Source organism: Tursiops truncatus, chromosome 19 (genome assembly GCF_011762595.2).
Source record: "Tursiops truncatus isolate mTurTru1 chromosome 19, mTurTru1.mat.Y, whole genome shotgun sequence".
In the NCBI taxonomy this organism is placed as follows: domain Eukaryota; kingdom Metazoa; phylum Chordata; class Mammalia; order Artiodactyla; family Delphinidae; genus Tursiops; species Tursiops truncatus.
In genome coordinates this window covers 26,988,471-27,003,843 of record NC_047052.1, presented here as the reverse complement: position 1 = coordinate 27,003,843, position 15,373 = coordinate 26,988,471, and the positions used below count along the sequence as shown (strand labels likewise).

The 15,373-nt window shown below is 44.1% G+C and overlaps 1 long non-coding RNA gene across 1 annotated transcript; it reads right to left on the bottom strand.

Moving 5' to 3' along the window:
- Positions 1–2,184: 2,184 nt before the first annotated feature.
- LOC141277221 (uncharacterized) lies at positions 2,185–14,976 on the bottom strand. The gene is made up of 3 exons (XR_012328266.1): positions 14,892–14,976; positions 3,126–3,244; positions 2,185–2,711 (listed from the first exon to the last, which is right to left on the bottom strand). It is a non-coding gene; the product is annotated as an uncharacterized lncRNA (long non-coding RNA).
- Positions 14,977–15,373: the final 397 nt, after the last annotated feature.

Below are 15,373 nucleotides of genomic sequence, written 5' to 3'. Positions count from 1 at the left end.
GCAAGACGGTGTCACACCACCTCCCACACCCTCGTCCTGGGGGCTGAGGAGGCGACCTCACCAGGCTCCCCGTGTCCCCCCTGTCCCCCCTCCACGAGGCAGCCAGAGGGACTTGTAACAGCAGAACCTACAACATGTCACTTCATTCAGTCTTGCATTCAACAAATATCTGCACGCTTCCTCTGGGCCAGCACTGTTCTACCACTTTCTAGACCTTGCTAGACATTGCATTCTTATCAGAAAGAGGACAACCGACAAAATTAAAGAGGGGAATGTGGAGTGTGTCAGAGGATAAGAAGAGCTGTGGAGCAAAATGACACAGGGAGGGAGGACATGGAGTGTGATGAGTGGGCGAATTTACTACGGCTCTTTAAACAGGGGATTGCAATCTTAGGTAGGGTGGTCAGGGGCAGCCTCGCTGAAAGGGGCGTATGAGACCAGAAGGAGATGGGAGAGTGATCCGTACAATACGCGGGGGAAGAGTTACAACCCTCCAAGGGCTCCCTATTCCACGAAAACCCCAGTCCCTTACTCTCACCCATGGGGTCCCATAGGACGTGTCCCGCTGGCCTCTTAATGCACTTTGTCCCCTGTTCTTCAGCCACCACCTCTCTCGGGTCTGTCACCATGCCATCCAGGTGCTTTCCCATTTCAGGGTCTTTGCTCTGGGTGTTCCCCTGTCTGGAACACCCCATGCAGACCTCCACACACACCCCATTCCCCTTTCTCCTTCTCTCAAGGCTGGCGTCTGTCCATCCTCAGGTCTTAAGGATGTCACTTCCTCAAAGAGGCCTTCCCTGACTACCCCCCAGCCTCCCATCACCTGCCTTCTTTCTGTGTTTTATTCTCATCGTGGTTCATATCACCCTCTGAAATCATCTTGTTTCCTGTTTGCCTCCCCTACCAGGAATGCCAGCTCCAAGTTAGAGAATCACATCGGCCTGTTCACGGCCTGGAACGGGCTCTGGTCCAGAGAAAACATTCAATGCATATTTATCGAGTGAAGACATCAATCAGTCAAGTCAAGCTAGTTAATGAGCTTGTAAATAATTAAAGCGATCCAGGGCAGCAAATTGCGAATCACCCCAAACCAATCGACCCTCATCTCAGGCTCCACCATTTTATCAACAATGAGAACAACAACAGCAATAAACAGTAAAACAATTCAACAATAATTCAACAATTCCATTTCATAATTCAATAAAACAGTTCAACAATACTAAAAACTTGAGCAGTTTTTGAATTCCTTTACCTTTACTAGCATGTTTTATCCTCATGACAACCCAGCGAGAGAGAGCCCATTATTCCCACCTTAATAAGTCCAAACACTAAGGTTTAGGGGATGTTCTGTGACTTGTCCAAGGTCACTCAGCCAGTATGGGCAGAACCAGCATCCTAAAACCAGGCCACACTGTGGTACTCAAATTCCTCAAAATAAACATCATGGAGCACCTAGTGTGTGCACAGAACTGTGAGAATTTCAAAGACTGATTATCTCACAGGCAAACTGAGATGTTATAAAAGAATTTTCAGCTAATTCTGAACTACGTGAAAGGAATCCAATTATAGTATGGTCAAAATGTGACTATTACCCATCACAGCGCTTACTGTCCACGAGGCCCTGGGCAACGCCCTTTGCATGCATTACCTTGTTACTACGTATTATTACCCCGCTTTACAAATGAGGAAACTGAGGCCCAGAGCACTTAAGTGACTTGCTCAAGGTCCCACAGCCAGGAAGTGATGGAGCTGGGCTACTGAACTCAGACAGGAAAAACCTAGTACTCTCTGGGTTAGATCTGGTCTGTTGGCAGAACTTTTGAGAGCATAGAAGATACTAGAAATACCTAAATCTGGCCACCTTCAGACATGTTTGCAGGACTTGAAGAAAAAAATCCATATATTCCATCCTGGAGGAGTTTCTTTCCTTTATCTAAAAGCAATATGAGGGACTTCCCTGGTGGTGCAATGGTTAAGACTCCATGCTCCCAATGCAGGGGGTCTGGGTTTAATCCCTGGTCAGGGAACTAGATCCCACATGCATGCCACAACTAAGGAACCCACCTGCCACAACTAAAGACCCAACACAACCAACCAAATAAATACATAAATATTTTTAAAAATAAAAAATAAAAGCAATATGAGCCCCTGGGCAAGGTCTGGTCCCTCAGTTCCTTACCTGTAAGCCATGGTCCATTATCGCAGAGACCAGGATGCATTCTGGGGAGGACGCTTGGAGTTTGGCAAGAACAGCTCCGCCAGAGGTGCAGGGGCCAGGCCAGTGCCAGCCATGACAGCCAGGGGCCTCCTTCTGGCCTGTGCTGCGGTCTCTCTCCCACCGTCCCCTCTGCAGGGCCCAGATATTGGAGCTCAGCCTCACCAGGGCCAGAACCACGAACATGATGGCCCCGGCCCAGCTCACCCTGTCGGCTGTGGGAGCAGAATCTTCCAAACTGGAGAATGCAGTAGCCTATATCCTGGAATTTTCTGCTTGGTTCACCAGTTCCTAGGGGGACCAGCAGTGGCTTCGGTGTGGAACAAGGTGGGCATTCAGTCTTTAGTCCAGTAATTAAAAGCCTTTGAGGACAGGATCTTCAGCTTCCAGGGGGATGTCCCGGGTCGCAAGCAGGGTTTTTAAAATATCACCTGTTGAGTTTTCTACCCAACGTGTCTCCTCTTTGGTCCATTCCGTCTTGAAAAGAATTAGAATTCTAGAGCAGGAGGGCAAAATAAAGTAAATTAGGCTCTCAACATTCAAGTGGGAACTCAAGATGTCCAAAATTGAACCTTAATTTTCATCCCTCTGAAATCCTGCTTCATTCCCCAGCCTTCCCATCCCAGCTAATAACAACCACATCTTTCCCGAGACTCAAGTGGAAACTGCAGGCGTCTTAGACTCTTACTCTCTTTCACACCCCACAGCCTCTCAGTTACGACTCCTGGCAGTTCCTCCTTCAAACGTCATCCAGAATCTGACCACTTCTCCCCACCTCTACTGCGCCCACCATCTCTGTCTGGGCTCCTGCAATAGGTCTCCCACCTCCGGCCCTTAACCCACTGTTGTCACTCCTCAACTCAACACCAGACCGATTGACCCTGTGAAAATTAAAGCTGAATCGTGTTACCTCCTGCTCAGAGCCTTTGGCGGCCGCCATATCCCTCCAAGGAGAAGCCAGCTCTTCCAGGGACGCTTGAGACCTCTCTGCTCCAAGCCCTCACTGTTCCCCAGTCCTCCAATCTGCCCCTGAAATAAGTCAGGCACACTCAGGGCCTTTGCACGAGTTGTTTCCTCTGCCTGATACTCTTTCCTCATGGAAATAATCCACCTGGCTTCCTCCCTCCCCGCCTTCACACATGCTCAGATGTCTTTGCCTTAAAGAGGCTTACCCTGACCTTATTGAAGATAAAAACTCAACCCTCACCTTCCACCTCCACCCCCGAGCTCTCCTGCTGTCCCTTACCTGCTCTGGTTTTTCTTTTCTTCCTTCGTAGCACTTAACACCCCTGACCTGCTAAATAATGCACTTATTTGTTGTGCCTGGTGTTCATTATCCGCTTTCCTCTGTGAAGACCTTTCTCTATTTTGTTTCCTAGTATATCTCAGGCAGCTGGACCGAGCCTGGCTCATAGAAAGGGTTCAGTAAATATTTGTGAAATGAAGGTGAGGCCCTGCAAAACACAGAATTTCTGCTAAACAAAGATGAGAAAGAGAGGAGAAGAGATGTTTTGGACTTTCCTGCCCCTCAGGGAGATGAGATGGGAAGAGGGAATCGGGGAGGGGCTGGAGAGACCACTCAGGCACCCCCCCGTAGCCACTCATAAACCTATGCCCACCCCCACCCAAACAGAGAGGGGAGGACCTTGACCCCTAAGGTCTGGTGGCTGGGTGGAAGGAGACCTCCACCCCTGTCCCCAGGTGCAGCTGGGCAGTGGGGGACCCCCCATCCCGGGTCCTCAGCTACCCTGAGAGCACTGTGACCCTGAAATCCGGCAGAGAGAAGCAGACAGAGCCGTAGGATGCCTCTTTCCCTACCTGTGGCCTCCCAGCTGCCTCCAATCTGGTGGTGGGCTCTTCCAGGCATTCAGCTTTCTAAATAGAAATATCTACTGCTGAAAAAAGCAAAGGGTTGAGAGTGATGCTAAGAGAAGCAGCCTCTCTACAAATGCTGGAGTGCCAAGTTCGGCTGGGACACCTCGCCACCAGGCCTAGACAGGATGCCACTGTTCACCCCACACAAGTGCAAATTCAGTCTATCCTGGCCCTGACTCTTTAATGAATCTGGTCACAGCCTGTCCTCCCTCCTCTCTCTCCCTCTCCATCTGGGTGTTAACAAGAAAAGCAGATTAGAAATGTCACTTCCATGGCTGGTTCAAAGCTGCACGACCGGTCCACGTGCGTTCCATGCCGGCAGGTCCAATTTCCTTCCCCCAGAAAACACTCAGGTACTCGGTTTTGAGTAAACCTTCTACTTATATAAATTTTGTGAGCTCGACTATGACTCAGGGTAACTATTTTATGAGCAAAACCAAGAAATGACCAATAAAAAGGAGTTTGTTTTCCTTTGTGTTTGCAAATGGAGTCCGTGCATGTCAAACACACACAGGGCTGCCCAATTTTCTATTATAACCAGGGGTGGTGAGTCCTGTAAGGGGATTTGCAGAGGGTATGGGTGAATAAGAGAAGATTGACTTCTTTTTCGTCATCTTATTGTTCAAGAGTAAATACTTTTAGGTTAAGTCCTGATGCTAGAAGAGTCCTTTGCTAAACAATTTTTAAATACTCTGAAAAATTATTATTAGGGCATCTTTGTTGTTATTATAAAATAAATCAGAAGCCAAAGTTTTATTATCAGTCCATTGTTTTATATCGAATGCCCTGAAACTGCTATGCGTTTTGAGACGTCCACTAAAGCCATAAGCTCATTTTATCCACATGGGTGTTCATTTGTTATTATGATGCCCTTGGGAAGTAAGAAGTGTCCTGGAATGATTGTTATTTTGTCATTGTTTTCTTTAGCATGAAGCTGGAAGTGAACAGGAGTGATTTAACTACAGAAGGAGGACCACACAGAGAGCTGAAATTCAGGACCAGCATCAAGATGCCTCATGAATCTCATTTTCAGTCCTGTGTACTTACTGACCACTAACGCGTCTCTAAACAGAAGCCCAAGGAATGACCACATCGTGTGTTTAACAGAAACATTTACCACAACTTAGGACTTTCTGCTTGTGATAACTTTAGCCGGCCTTAAAGAAAAACTGCAGAGGTTTATATACTTTTCAAGGTATTTGTTAGAAGAAAAAAAAAATCTCAAGAATTGAGGCAGTGGAGGCAGTGACCTTAAACTTTGTTTTGTTTTCAACGCGGAAAATAATCACATAAAATTAAGCTTTGCAAGAACATTTCTACTATGATTTAATTTCAACTTTTTCTCCCCTCAGTGAAACATTAACCCTAGAATCCTAACAATATTCTCTTTAGATGTCATGACAAGTAACCCACTTTTTAAGGGCTTTTTAATAAGCAGTCAGCAATAGTGCTGAGTGATCAGATGGTACGAGGGATTAGCAGAGAGGTTAGCAAGAAGCTTTAAAGGTTTATACCTGGAGCGCCATTAGTCAGAAATTGGGCCGCACTGTTGGAAGCAAAAACCAATTAACCAATTGAAGACACTTAACCACAGCAGTTTCTGGTAACTGGTGATCTCAGAAGAAAGGGTAAGTTGTAAATAAGCACAGCAATGAAACCCAGTTTTCACACATCAATTTATTCCCGACAGACCAGTTTAATTGAGATGAATTACCTTGTAGATAATGACAATAGAAGTTACACACACCAGATCAATTGAGATCAACTGCTGTGTGTGTGTATCTGTGAAGGCACTCATTTTGTCATTCCCGGTGGAATTATCTTAAAGCACTTAGTCAAGCGCTCGGTGGGTGCGCAGTGGAACTTTCTGAAGAATCTGAAAGTCAGTACAGTCTGTTAAACTACAGTTATCGCCCTGTTTTTTAGGAATGAAAGATATAAACTTACTGCTTCTAGAACAGATGTTGAGTAGAGGCGCTTAGGATGAGTGTTTAATGTTCTTTACAGCGCGATGCTAAGACTCAAAGGATTTCCAGTGGTTCACTCTTGTTTGTAATGTGAAATTTTTGAAGAAACGACTTTTCCTCTGCCGCTTAGCAGTGGTAATCTCTGAGTAACAAGCACACTGTGAAAATACCTGGACAAACCTAAGATATATGATTCCTTAAAGAATGTCATCCACTGTGTTAGACACTCAGCAGGATACTTTCATTGGAGAAATTCACACGCTTCAGTTGTGGGAAACTTCCTGTGTTATTTGTTACTTTCCTCCCCTCCATTTTTCTTAGTTCTCTCTAGAATTCCTTTGGGTCTGTTTTTTTTTTAAATTTCTGATTTGATTCTACCTTTCTTTTCTATTTTTCATCTCTCTCTTTTTGTTCTAGCTCATGAGAAATGTCCTCAAGTTTATCTTCCAACCCACCTACTGATTTCCCCCCTCACGTTATATTTTTCATTCCCCAGAGGTTGCTGTTTTTTGAATATTCAGTTTTAAAAGAACATTTCAAGACTGTATTTGCATCTCATCACTCCGGGACTATTAATCATAGGGTAGTTTTTTTTCTCTCTCTCTCTTTTCTGCTGCCTGGATTGTCTGTTTTTTCTCTCTTTTCTCCTGTTTGTTTTATTGCGGTATCTGTGTTTCAGATACAGACTTCCTGTTAAGTATTCTTGACTTTCTGTTTATATTTCAGGATGGAGCACTACAAAGTCAATTGGAAATTGCTGTATGGGAAGAGCTTGTGACTAGAGGACTTCCTGCAGGGGGATGGAGTGGGGATCCGGACCTTTCACTGGAGGGCCTCCATTGTCAGTTCCATTAGGGCCTTTCTCTTGAGCTGGTCAACTTTCCCGGAAGTGAATAGTCCTGTCTCTGGCCTAGGTTGGGTAATAATCCTGGCTACTGATATTCTGAGACCTAAGAGAGGAAGCAAGGCCACATGCCTCATTGTTCCGAGTCAGAGTCTCACTTGATCCCTGTTTTGGGTTCAGTGCCTCAACAACCCACCCCTCTGTGCCAGGTGTCTCCAAGTCCAGATTCCTTGACATCTTTTGTCTGCTGTGGTTTCCTCTTCTATTATCTTCATCCTTATGTGTTTTTACTTTTCAAATCCTTTATAGTCATTTCATTTGGGTTCAGGACAGAATGAAGATGAATGCACATGCTCCAGCCTCCATGCTTAACCAGCAGTCCTACTCATTCATATTTTACTCCAAGAGGTTTAAGGCAAAGCACATTCATAGTAGGATCAATAGTTGTTCTGTGAACTCCAATGAGCTCAACTGGGGCAGAGTAAAGAAAACCACATGGTGGGGACTTCCCAGGTGGTCCAGTGGTTAAGAATCCACCTTCCAATGCAGGGGACGCGTGTTCGATCCCTGGTCAGGGAACTAAGATCCCACATGCCGCAGGGCAACGAAGCCCGGTGCCGCAACTACTGAGCCCACGCACTCTGGAGCCTGCGTGCCACAACTAGAGACAAGTCTGTGCACCTCAACTGGAGAAGCCCACACACCGCAACAAAGAGCACATGCCAAAACAAAAGATCCCGCATGCTGCAACAAAGATCCCGTGTGCCACAATTAAGACCCGACGCAGCCAAACTAATAAATAAATATAAAAAAAAAGAAAAAGTCCATATGGTGAAAAGGTTTCTACATTCCACTGAAGCCGTGGAACATCACATTGCAGGCGGCAAGAAGTGTGGTCCAAGCAGCTGGCTCTTCTCAGCGGACACACATGACAATGTTCACGGCAGTGTGGAGGGGCAGGAGGGCGCCATGTGATCAAACAAACCCTCTCCTACAGGTAAAATATTTTCGAGCTCAGGGAGTAGGAAGACCAGTCACTGATGTGTTTAGACAATCAAAAAGTGAGGATGAGCTTCTGGGTACAAATCCCGGCAGAGTGGGCTTCCTCACAGCAGCCCGGGCCTGAGAGCTCTTCCGTTCCATAGATGACGGCTCCTTCCCACCCTTGAGCTCAGGCGTCACCTTCTCAGAGAAGCCTCCCTTAACTGCTCTGTCTAAACTAAGTACTTGTTCGATGTATACATGAATAATGAAGCGGAGCCCATAACCCGAGTTGCAGCTTCCTCATTTGTAATGGGGAGAGTCAACACTCTCTTTAGACCTGCACGGAGCCCCATCACGTGCTGGCACGGAGTGAGGCCTGGGGGCGCAGAGGGTAGCCAAAGAGGAGAGCCGAGCAGAGATTTCTTGGCAGGGGAGGATCCCGGAGCATTAGAGACAAAATAAAAATATACCCGACACGTGGTAAGCCCTCAATAAATGGGAGCTTTCATTACCTCTTAAAGAAAACCCCAGACTTGGAAACCTATGTAGACAAAACAAAGAAATTATCATATGCTTCAAACTTTGAAAGGATCCTCATTCTACCCAGGACATTGCTGTACCTCTCTCTACTCACAGCGCTCCCAGGCATGTTTGAAATAGGATTCAGTCCACAGGACTTTTAATTTTGGATGCCAAGAGACCTTAATAGTAATAGTAAAATTATTACTGCTTGAGTAGGACAAGAGGAAAGGAGGATGGCACTGGACTTGGAAATTCTTAAAAAGGCCCTCCAGGGAAAAGTGACAGCTCAGGGCCGACCCAGAGCAGCCCCCCAAACTCTGCCATTCCACCTACAAAGAAAGGCACAGCTCCCCAGCAAGCAGGCCACTTCGGGCTGGTCTTAGCAACGATGGGTCAGGAGAGAAAGACGATGCCCCCAGCCATCATCAATGGTGGCAGCCCGAAGAAAAGTGCTCTGGTGGAAACAGAATTTGGACAAATAAAAGGAAAGCATCAGTGGCATGGTCCAGAAGGGGAGGAGGATGGAGATGGTGGCAAGGAGAGGTCTAGTTCTTCCTAATTCTAATCAGTCGCTGCTGAGGGAGGACAATGGGGCGGTGTATTCATAATCCTTTTAAGTCGGGTGGGAGGGTTGCTCTCCGGGAGGATTTTCTGTACTTCAACTTGGAATGCCACTGAATTGCATTTTTCAAATAATTTCCAAAATGTTATCCAAGTAATATATGCATTTAATTAAAATAATTTCTTCAATGCTTTATAAGTAATTCAAGCACCAGAATTGTAACAACCCTCTAAGGATAAGGATTACAGGCCCAATCACTGTTTTTCAACAGTCGCTTCCACTCCTGAAATCTCCCTCACGCAACACCTTCCCCGGCCAGCCCTACTGCCACCCCGACCTCGCGCTGCTCTGTGACACCAGCCTCCACCTCTGAGGCTTCCTTGCCTCTGGGCTTCCATGCAGCTGCCAGGGTGCTCTCTCTGGAAAGCAAATCTGTCCATGCCATTCTCTGAGCAGGGACATTCTCTGAGCTCTACTCTTTCCTGGGCCGTCCCACCAGATAAAGTGTGTAACACCTCAGGCGAGGCCTTCGGCGGCCAGTCCCGTCCTTCCAGGATTGCCAGCTGTCTCTTTGCCCTGTGCTCTCTGGGCATCGGCCACAGCAGCTGCTCTCCAGCAGCCTCTCCTCCTTCTCTCTTGCTCTTCTCTGTCTGCGAGGCCCTTCCTTCCATTTCTCAGCCCCCCTATGTGTCCTTCAGCCTCTAATGTTCCCTCACTGAAATCTTCCCTTTAAATTCCTCATGCAGCTGGTTGCAAATTCCTCTAAGTGACCAGACTGTACTATCATCACTTCTATGAAAGCATCTTTGATTTAAGGTGTGATTTTTTTTTCCCTTCGTTTCTATATTCCCTAAGAGAACGTGAGTTCCCAGGATCCTTATCTGATTGTTTGTTTTTAATTATCACCAGTGCCTGGCACTGTGCAAAGCAAAAAGGAAGCATTCGACAGCTGTTTCCTGGATGAACGAATGAGTGAATGAATGGTACCTGGTAAATGATACCTTGCAGCTGTCAGAATGCTCTTTCTGCACAGCAAATCTGGCTGACTCACTCTCTGAGCTTTACTCCTTCCTGGGCTCCTTCTCAGGTGATGAGGTTACAGTGGGAGCTATTAACAAACAGGAGGAGGGGAGAAAGGGGAGGAGAAGAAGAAGAAAAGTCTAGGGGACTCTGACACATTACTTATTTTCACTGAGTTTCAGTTTCCTCGTTTGTAAAACGGAAGTGCTGCCCAGATTACCTTTGAAGGGATCTTCCTGTTCTCAGGTTCAGCCCTCTTGACTCCTCCAATAACTACTTTCCTGAGTCTCTGGCAGCTATAACCAACTAGATGGTCTTAGCACCATCTAGTGATACACAGGCACAGCAGCAGTGAGGAGACAGGCGGAGGGGTAGAGGATAGACGGGAGAAGGAAACCTCAAGCGTAGTTATTTCATGAGGCGGCAAGAAATGAGGCCAAATGTGAAGTTAAATTAAGAGGCCTAACTTCAGTGACTTTAAGTCCTTTCACCTGGTGATGGAATAACTAACCTCGGAACACATACGAAGCAGCCAGTTAGGAGGTCTGAAACATGAAGACGACAACAAAACAGTTCCTGAGTCCTCCTGTTCTTTTATCAATGTGCTGCTTGTTATCCTAATTAAATCCTTACCTTGGGAGGAAAGGTACTTTTGAAGCACCTGTGGCGTAGAACTCTAATAACCCGGTAAAACCACACACTAAGTATTTGATTTAAAATGTACACATTTTTTCAAATTTCTGTTTTTACCTTCATCGGAGTGTGATAAGAAACGTTAAAAATCCAAATACTGCCAGTTAACACTGTAGAAAATATTAGGGACAATTCTGAGAGAAGCAGCAAAACCCCAGTGTCTAAATAACGCTCATGTGTAAGTTCCATTAAAACGTACTGACCTAAAAACTTTATTAACCTGATATTTGGGAATTCTAAATTAATTTCTAGTTGCCAAAAACAAGAATCAACCAACCAGCTGAACAAACACATAAAACGTTTTTTAAAAATTGAACATACACTGAGGAGAATGACACTGAAACAACTCTCTGGGCAAAGCAAACATTTCAAAGGATAGGTATTTTATAGACACTTAAGAACATTTTAAAGGGTAGGTATTTTATAGACACAAGTATATAAGGGCCCTTGAATGGGGAGGAGAGAAATCAGTCCTACATTTAAACCATCTCTTTAGAGATGGGAGATCCTACTGTAGTGCGTAATTATACTTGCAAATAATAATAACCTATATCTGCAGAGCACATTACTTTATAAACCTGTTCTTATTCATCCTACCTCATTGAGGTCTGATAGAATCTTGCTAACTATTGATGAATACATTACACGGGAAGAAATTATTATTGCATGACCCCAGAAATGCATATGGTACGACATTGAAACTGGACCATTGCACTGCGGTGACCCTATTTTGCAAACCAAAAATAAGGCCTCTCGTAATGACAAGAATGTATGTGCCCATAGAGACAGAAGGGAAACTGGAACTGCCAATACACATCACCTGCAGATTACTGCTTTCTTGGGAAATTCATAATCTAGAAGTGTTAAAAGGCAGAAGCTACAGAAGGAAAACCAGTCAGTCTCTTTATGACTGGAATCAGAATCCAGTGGGTAGGTCTGGGAGACAGCTTTGAAGGAAGGGCATTAACAACATAAAAGAATGTAGCGAGTTATGGATGATGGACTTATGAGACAGGCCTGTGCCTGATTTCTGTATTTTACCTGCCATTAAATGCACGCCTTAACCTGTAAGCTTACCAGATGTACCTCGTTTATGCCTGACAGTTACATAAAGGATGATGTTTTCTTTGGATCAGCTCAATTTTATCTGACAAATTCAAAGAGAGTTTCAAACATACAGAGCTGAAAAACAAACTTGCCATAAACAGAATATTGAAATTCTAATAATGCTTAAATATGTAACCAAAACCGTTGAGAAGGCCCATTTGTCCAGTGCAAAGCGTCAAAGCCAAACAAGGAAAACACCTGCGATTAATTTCATGGTGCTTTAAAATATATTAGGTTATTGTGAACAATTACCTTCTGAACTGGCACCCATTGAAATGTAAATATTTCTTATTCTCCACCCCCCATTTTTTTTATCCTGAAATTTCATTTGGAAATTGTATATCCATAGATGTCACAGTCATTACCTCTTCTTTGTTGATAAGGGTGCTCTGCTTAGAGGATTTTATGAGAGTTATTTTCCCTGTAATGAAGACTCAGCAATTCAAGCCTGTCTTTTCAGCTTGCTGCATATAAGTGTCCTTTGATTAATGGACATGTCGACTCCATGAGCTGATCTCCGACAACAAAGGCTCAGCTGAAAAATGTCACTTCTTATCCTGGTTGCCCGAGCACTTCTCGTTTCCAAGCTTTGTGCATATACCAGATGTACCTAGTATTTCATTTGGGTTTTGTTTTTAATAATAAGGCAAGTTACATTCAAGTAGATAATTGAATTATTTAATTCAATCGAAATAATTTCTTTTGTTCAAATTAAGCCCTTCATGTGATGGAGGATTTTTTTTCCCCTTTCTGTTTTTCCACTACTATCAGCTGAACTGCTACCTAGCCATTTAAATCAATGTATAGATCAATACAAACAACATTAATTTTTTTTGCTGGATTCCTTCTGGAGACAAAGGCTTGCAAGAATAGAATTGCTTGAGAGGGGAAAAAAATAAGTCCTTAAATAAAAATATTTTGCTTTAGTAAGTCAAAGGCATAGAATCAGTTAAAAGCTAAGGCTGTGTGCTTAGTCAGTTTTGCTTGTGCTTTTGTGTTGTCAGATTCCATTTCAGGGGAAGAATCAGAACTCTCAGATTACAAATGAGCAGAATTATGGGCTACTCCAAGCTTCTAGATAGGCAATATTCTTGAAAAATTACATAATTTGGGGGGTAGAAACATATCAGGGGAATTATGAAGACAAGTTGTCCCAAAATTATAAACCACTGGACTACCTCAAAAAATGTATTCCACAATGTGAATAAAGGAAAGTACCAAATGCCATGCTGGGGCTCAAAGAAAAGAAGGAAAGCAAAAAACTCTTCTTTCAGTGCCTGCAGGGGATACATATAAAATGCAGACCTCAAAGGAAACAAGGCCTGGAGTATGGGTCCATGCATACATCATTTCCATAGCCATAAAACTCTAAAAGGTTATAAAATAAGAAGAAAGGGGATGTAAACCTAGAGCCCAGATGGCTGGACACAGCATCCAGTGGAAAGGAAGCAGAGGGTGGCATTCCAGGGCTAGCACACGAGAATGAGAAGGCTAAGATGAAGCAGGGACATCCAAGTCACACAAATACCAAATCTAAGCAACATCAAGACTAAAGATCAAACACCCAATAAAGAACCAATGACAGGGACTTCCCTGGCTGCACAGTGGTTAAGAATCCGCCTGCCAATGCAGGGGACACGGGTTCGAGCCCTGGTCTGGGAAGATCCTACATGCCGCGGAGCAACTAAGCCCGTGTGCCACAACTACTGGAGCCACGCGTCTAGAGCCCGTGCTCCGCAGCAAGAGAAGCCACCGCAGTGAGAAGCCCGCGCAACGCAAGGAAGAGTAGCCCCCGCTCGCTGCAACTAGAGAAAGCCCGCGCACAGCCCGCGCACAGCAACGAAGACCCAACGCAACCATAAATAAATAAATAAGTTAAAAAAAGAACCAATGACAACGCATGGGGCACTAGCATTCTAATGGCACTGAGATCAGCAGTTCTGTGCTAAGTATGAGTAATAAAACACTCAACTGAATACAATATAAGAAAGCTCACTGAAGATCCCACAAATATGCAGCTTACTAATACATAGGATTAAAAGAGAATTAAGCAAGCTTTCAGCAGAAACGAAAGTTTGTGATGAAACAAAACATTAAAGAAACTTAAATTTTCTATAGCTGACCAGTTCCTTATTCTGTTATATTTTTTTCTAAAAGAGTAACCGCCTCTTCTCTTAGATATCCTGCAAACATCAACAAGGAGTTGCTGAACAACTCCAAATCCCCAAGCATACATAGCTTCGAGTGCTGTTTGTTAGTTGTGTCATTCAACGTCATATCATTGGCTGACAAATGAAGAGAACTATTCTTTTCTTTCATGCTAGCAATCTCATGCAGACATCGTTAGGGTTCCGCTATTAAACATGGGTGGGTGCCCACTGATTTCCTTCTAAACAAGTCTGGGAGATGCTGATTCAACAAGCGTTATTCTTTTTTCAGTTTATTGTTTTCAGGGGTATTACTCATATCTGGAAGAATTATCTCAGATTGCAATGGATAATTCAAATCTGAATCATACGAAGTTTCTAATCTCCTTTTTTAGTCTTCAAAAATTTCTTTTCCATAGACATCATGTAGTGATCCAAAGGAGTAATTTTAAAAAGGATCTACCTACATCCTCAGGTCTATCCTTTGAAGTAAATTTAGATTCTGATAGAATGCAAAGTATTATTTTTTGGTACAAACTTTTGTGGCTCTTACTTCTTCCTGGTAGCTTTCTTTCCTGGTGGGTGCTATTAATTACAAATTTGCCCAAAGTCATCCAATATAGTATCCTCCATGGAATTCAGGTCAATCTGACTTTAAAATGTTTTAAACATGGAAGTTTTCAGTATTATATGAATTATTCATTTGGACCTGTCTGGGAATATTTCAAGTTCTTTTTTCCCTTTCTTTAAGGAGCAGAACACTTTGGGTTTCAGAAACCTGGAAATGTGAAAGGGGGGGGGGGTTGACCACCCGCAGTCTGTATGCATGTTTTTATAGAGACTATGGGGAAATAAAACTTCCCTGAATTTCTCAGGGAAAAAGCCCTGGCCTCCGGAGACTCTTCACATACCATGATAATTAGATCTGTAGTCATTTGTCAAGTTAATTGCTCACCTCTGAAAGGATGATAAAGTTCCTCTTATCTCAGCGAGAGGCCAAAGGGCTCCAGCTGGGCCCAGGTCCCTAGGTTAAGCCCCAGGGTGCCAGAAGACTTCAGGGTCATCTCCCCAGGTATTTACTTCAAAAGAGAAGTTCCAGAACTTGGAGACTGTCCTAGACAGTAAAAGCAGAGACACTGACGGCTGTCTAGCTCCTGGAAAGACTGTTTACATACCAAAGGGTTGGAGTTAGGTTTCAAGCCCATTTAAGTTTTCCAAGGAGAGTTTCAGAAAGGGAGGGGGATAGTAACCTCCTTCCTTTTTTTTAAGGAAACATTATTTTTCCTTGTGCCTCACCTGTGGAGTGTCCAGCTACTTGCATAGAACAACTGATTCCTGGCCAGAGGTGAGGCCTGGTGTAAGTGAAGGCGATGCACTTATTATTTAATTTAAAGCAATTGATAAGAAATCTGGCTCTGAACCAGAACACCTCATGTC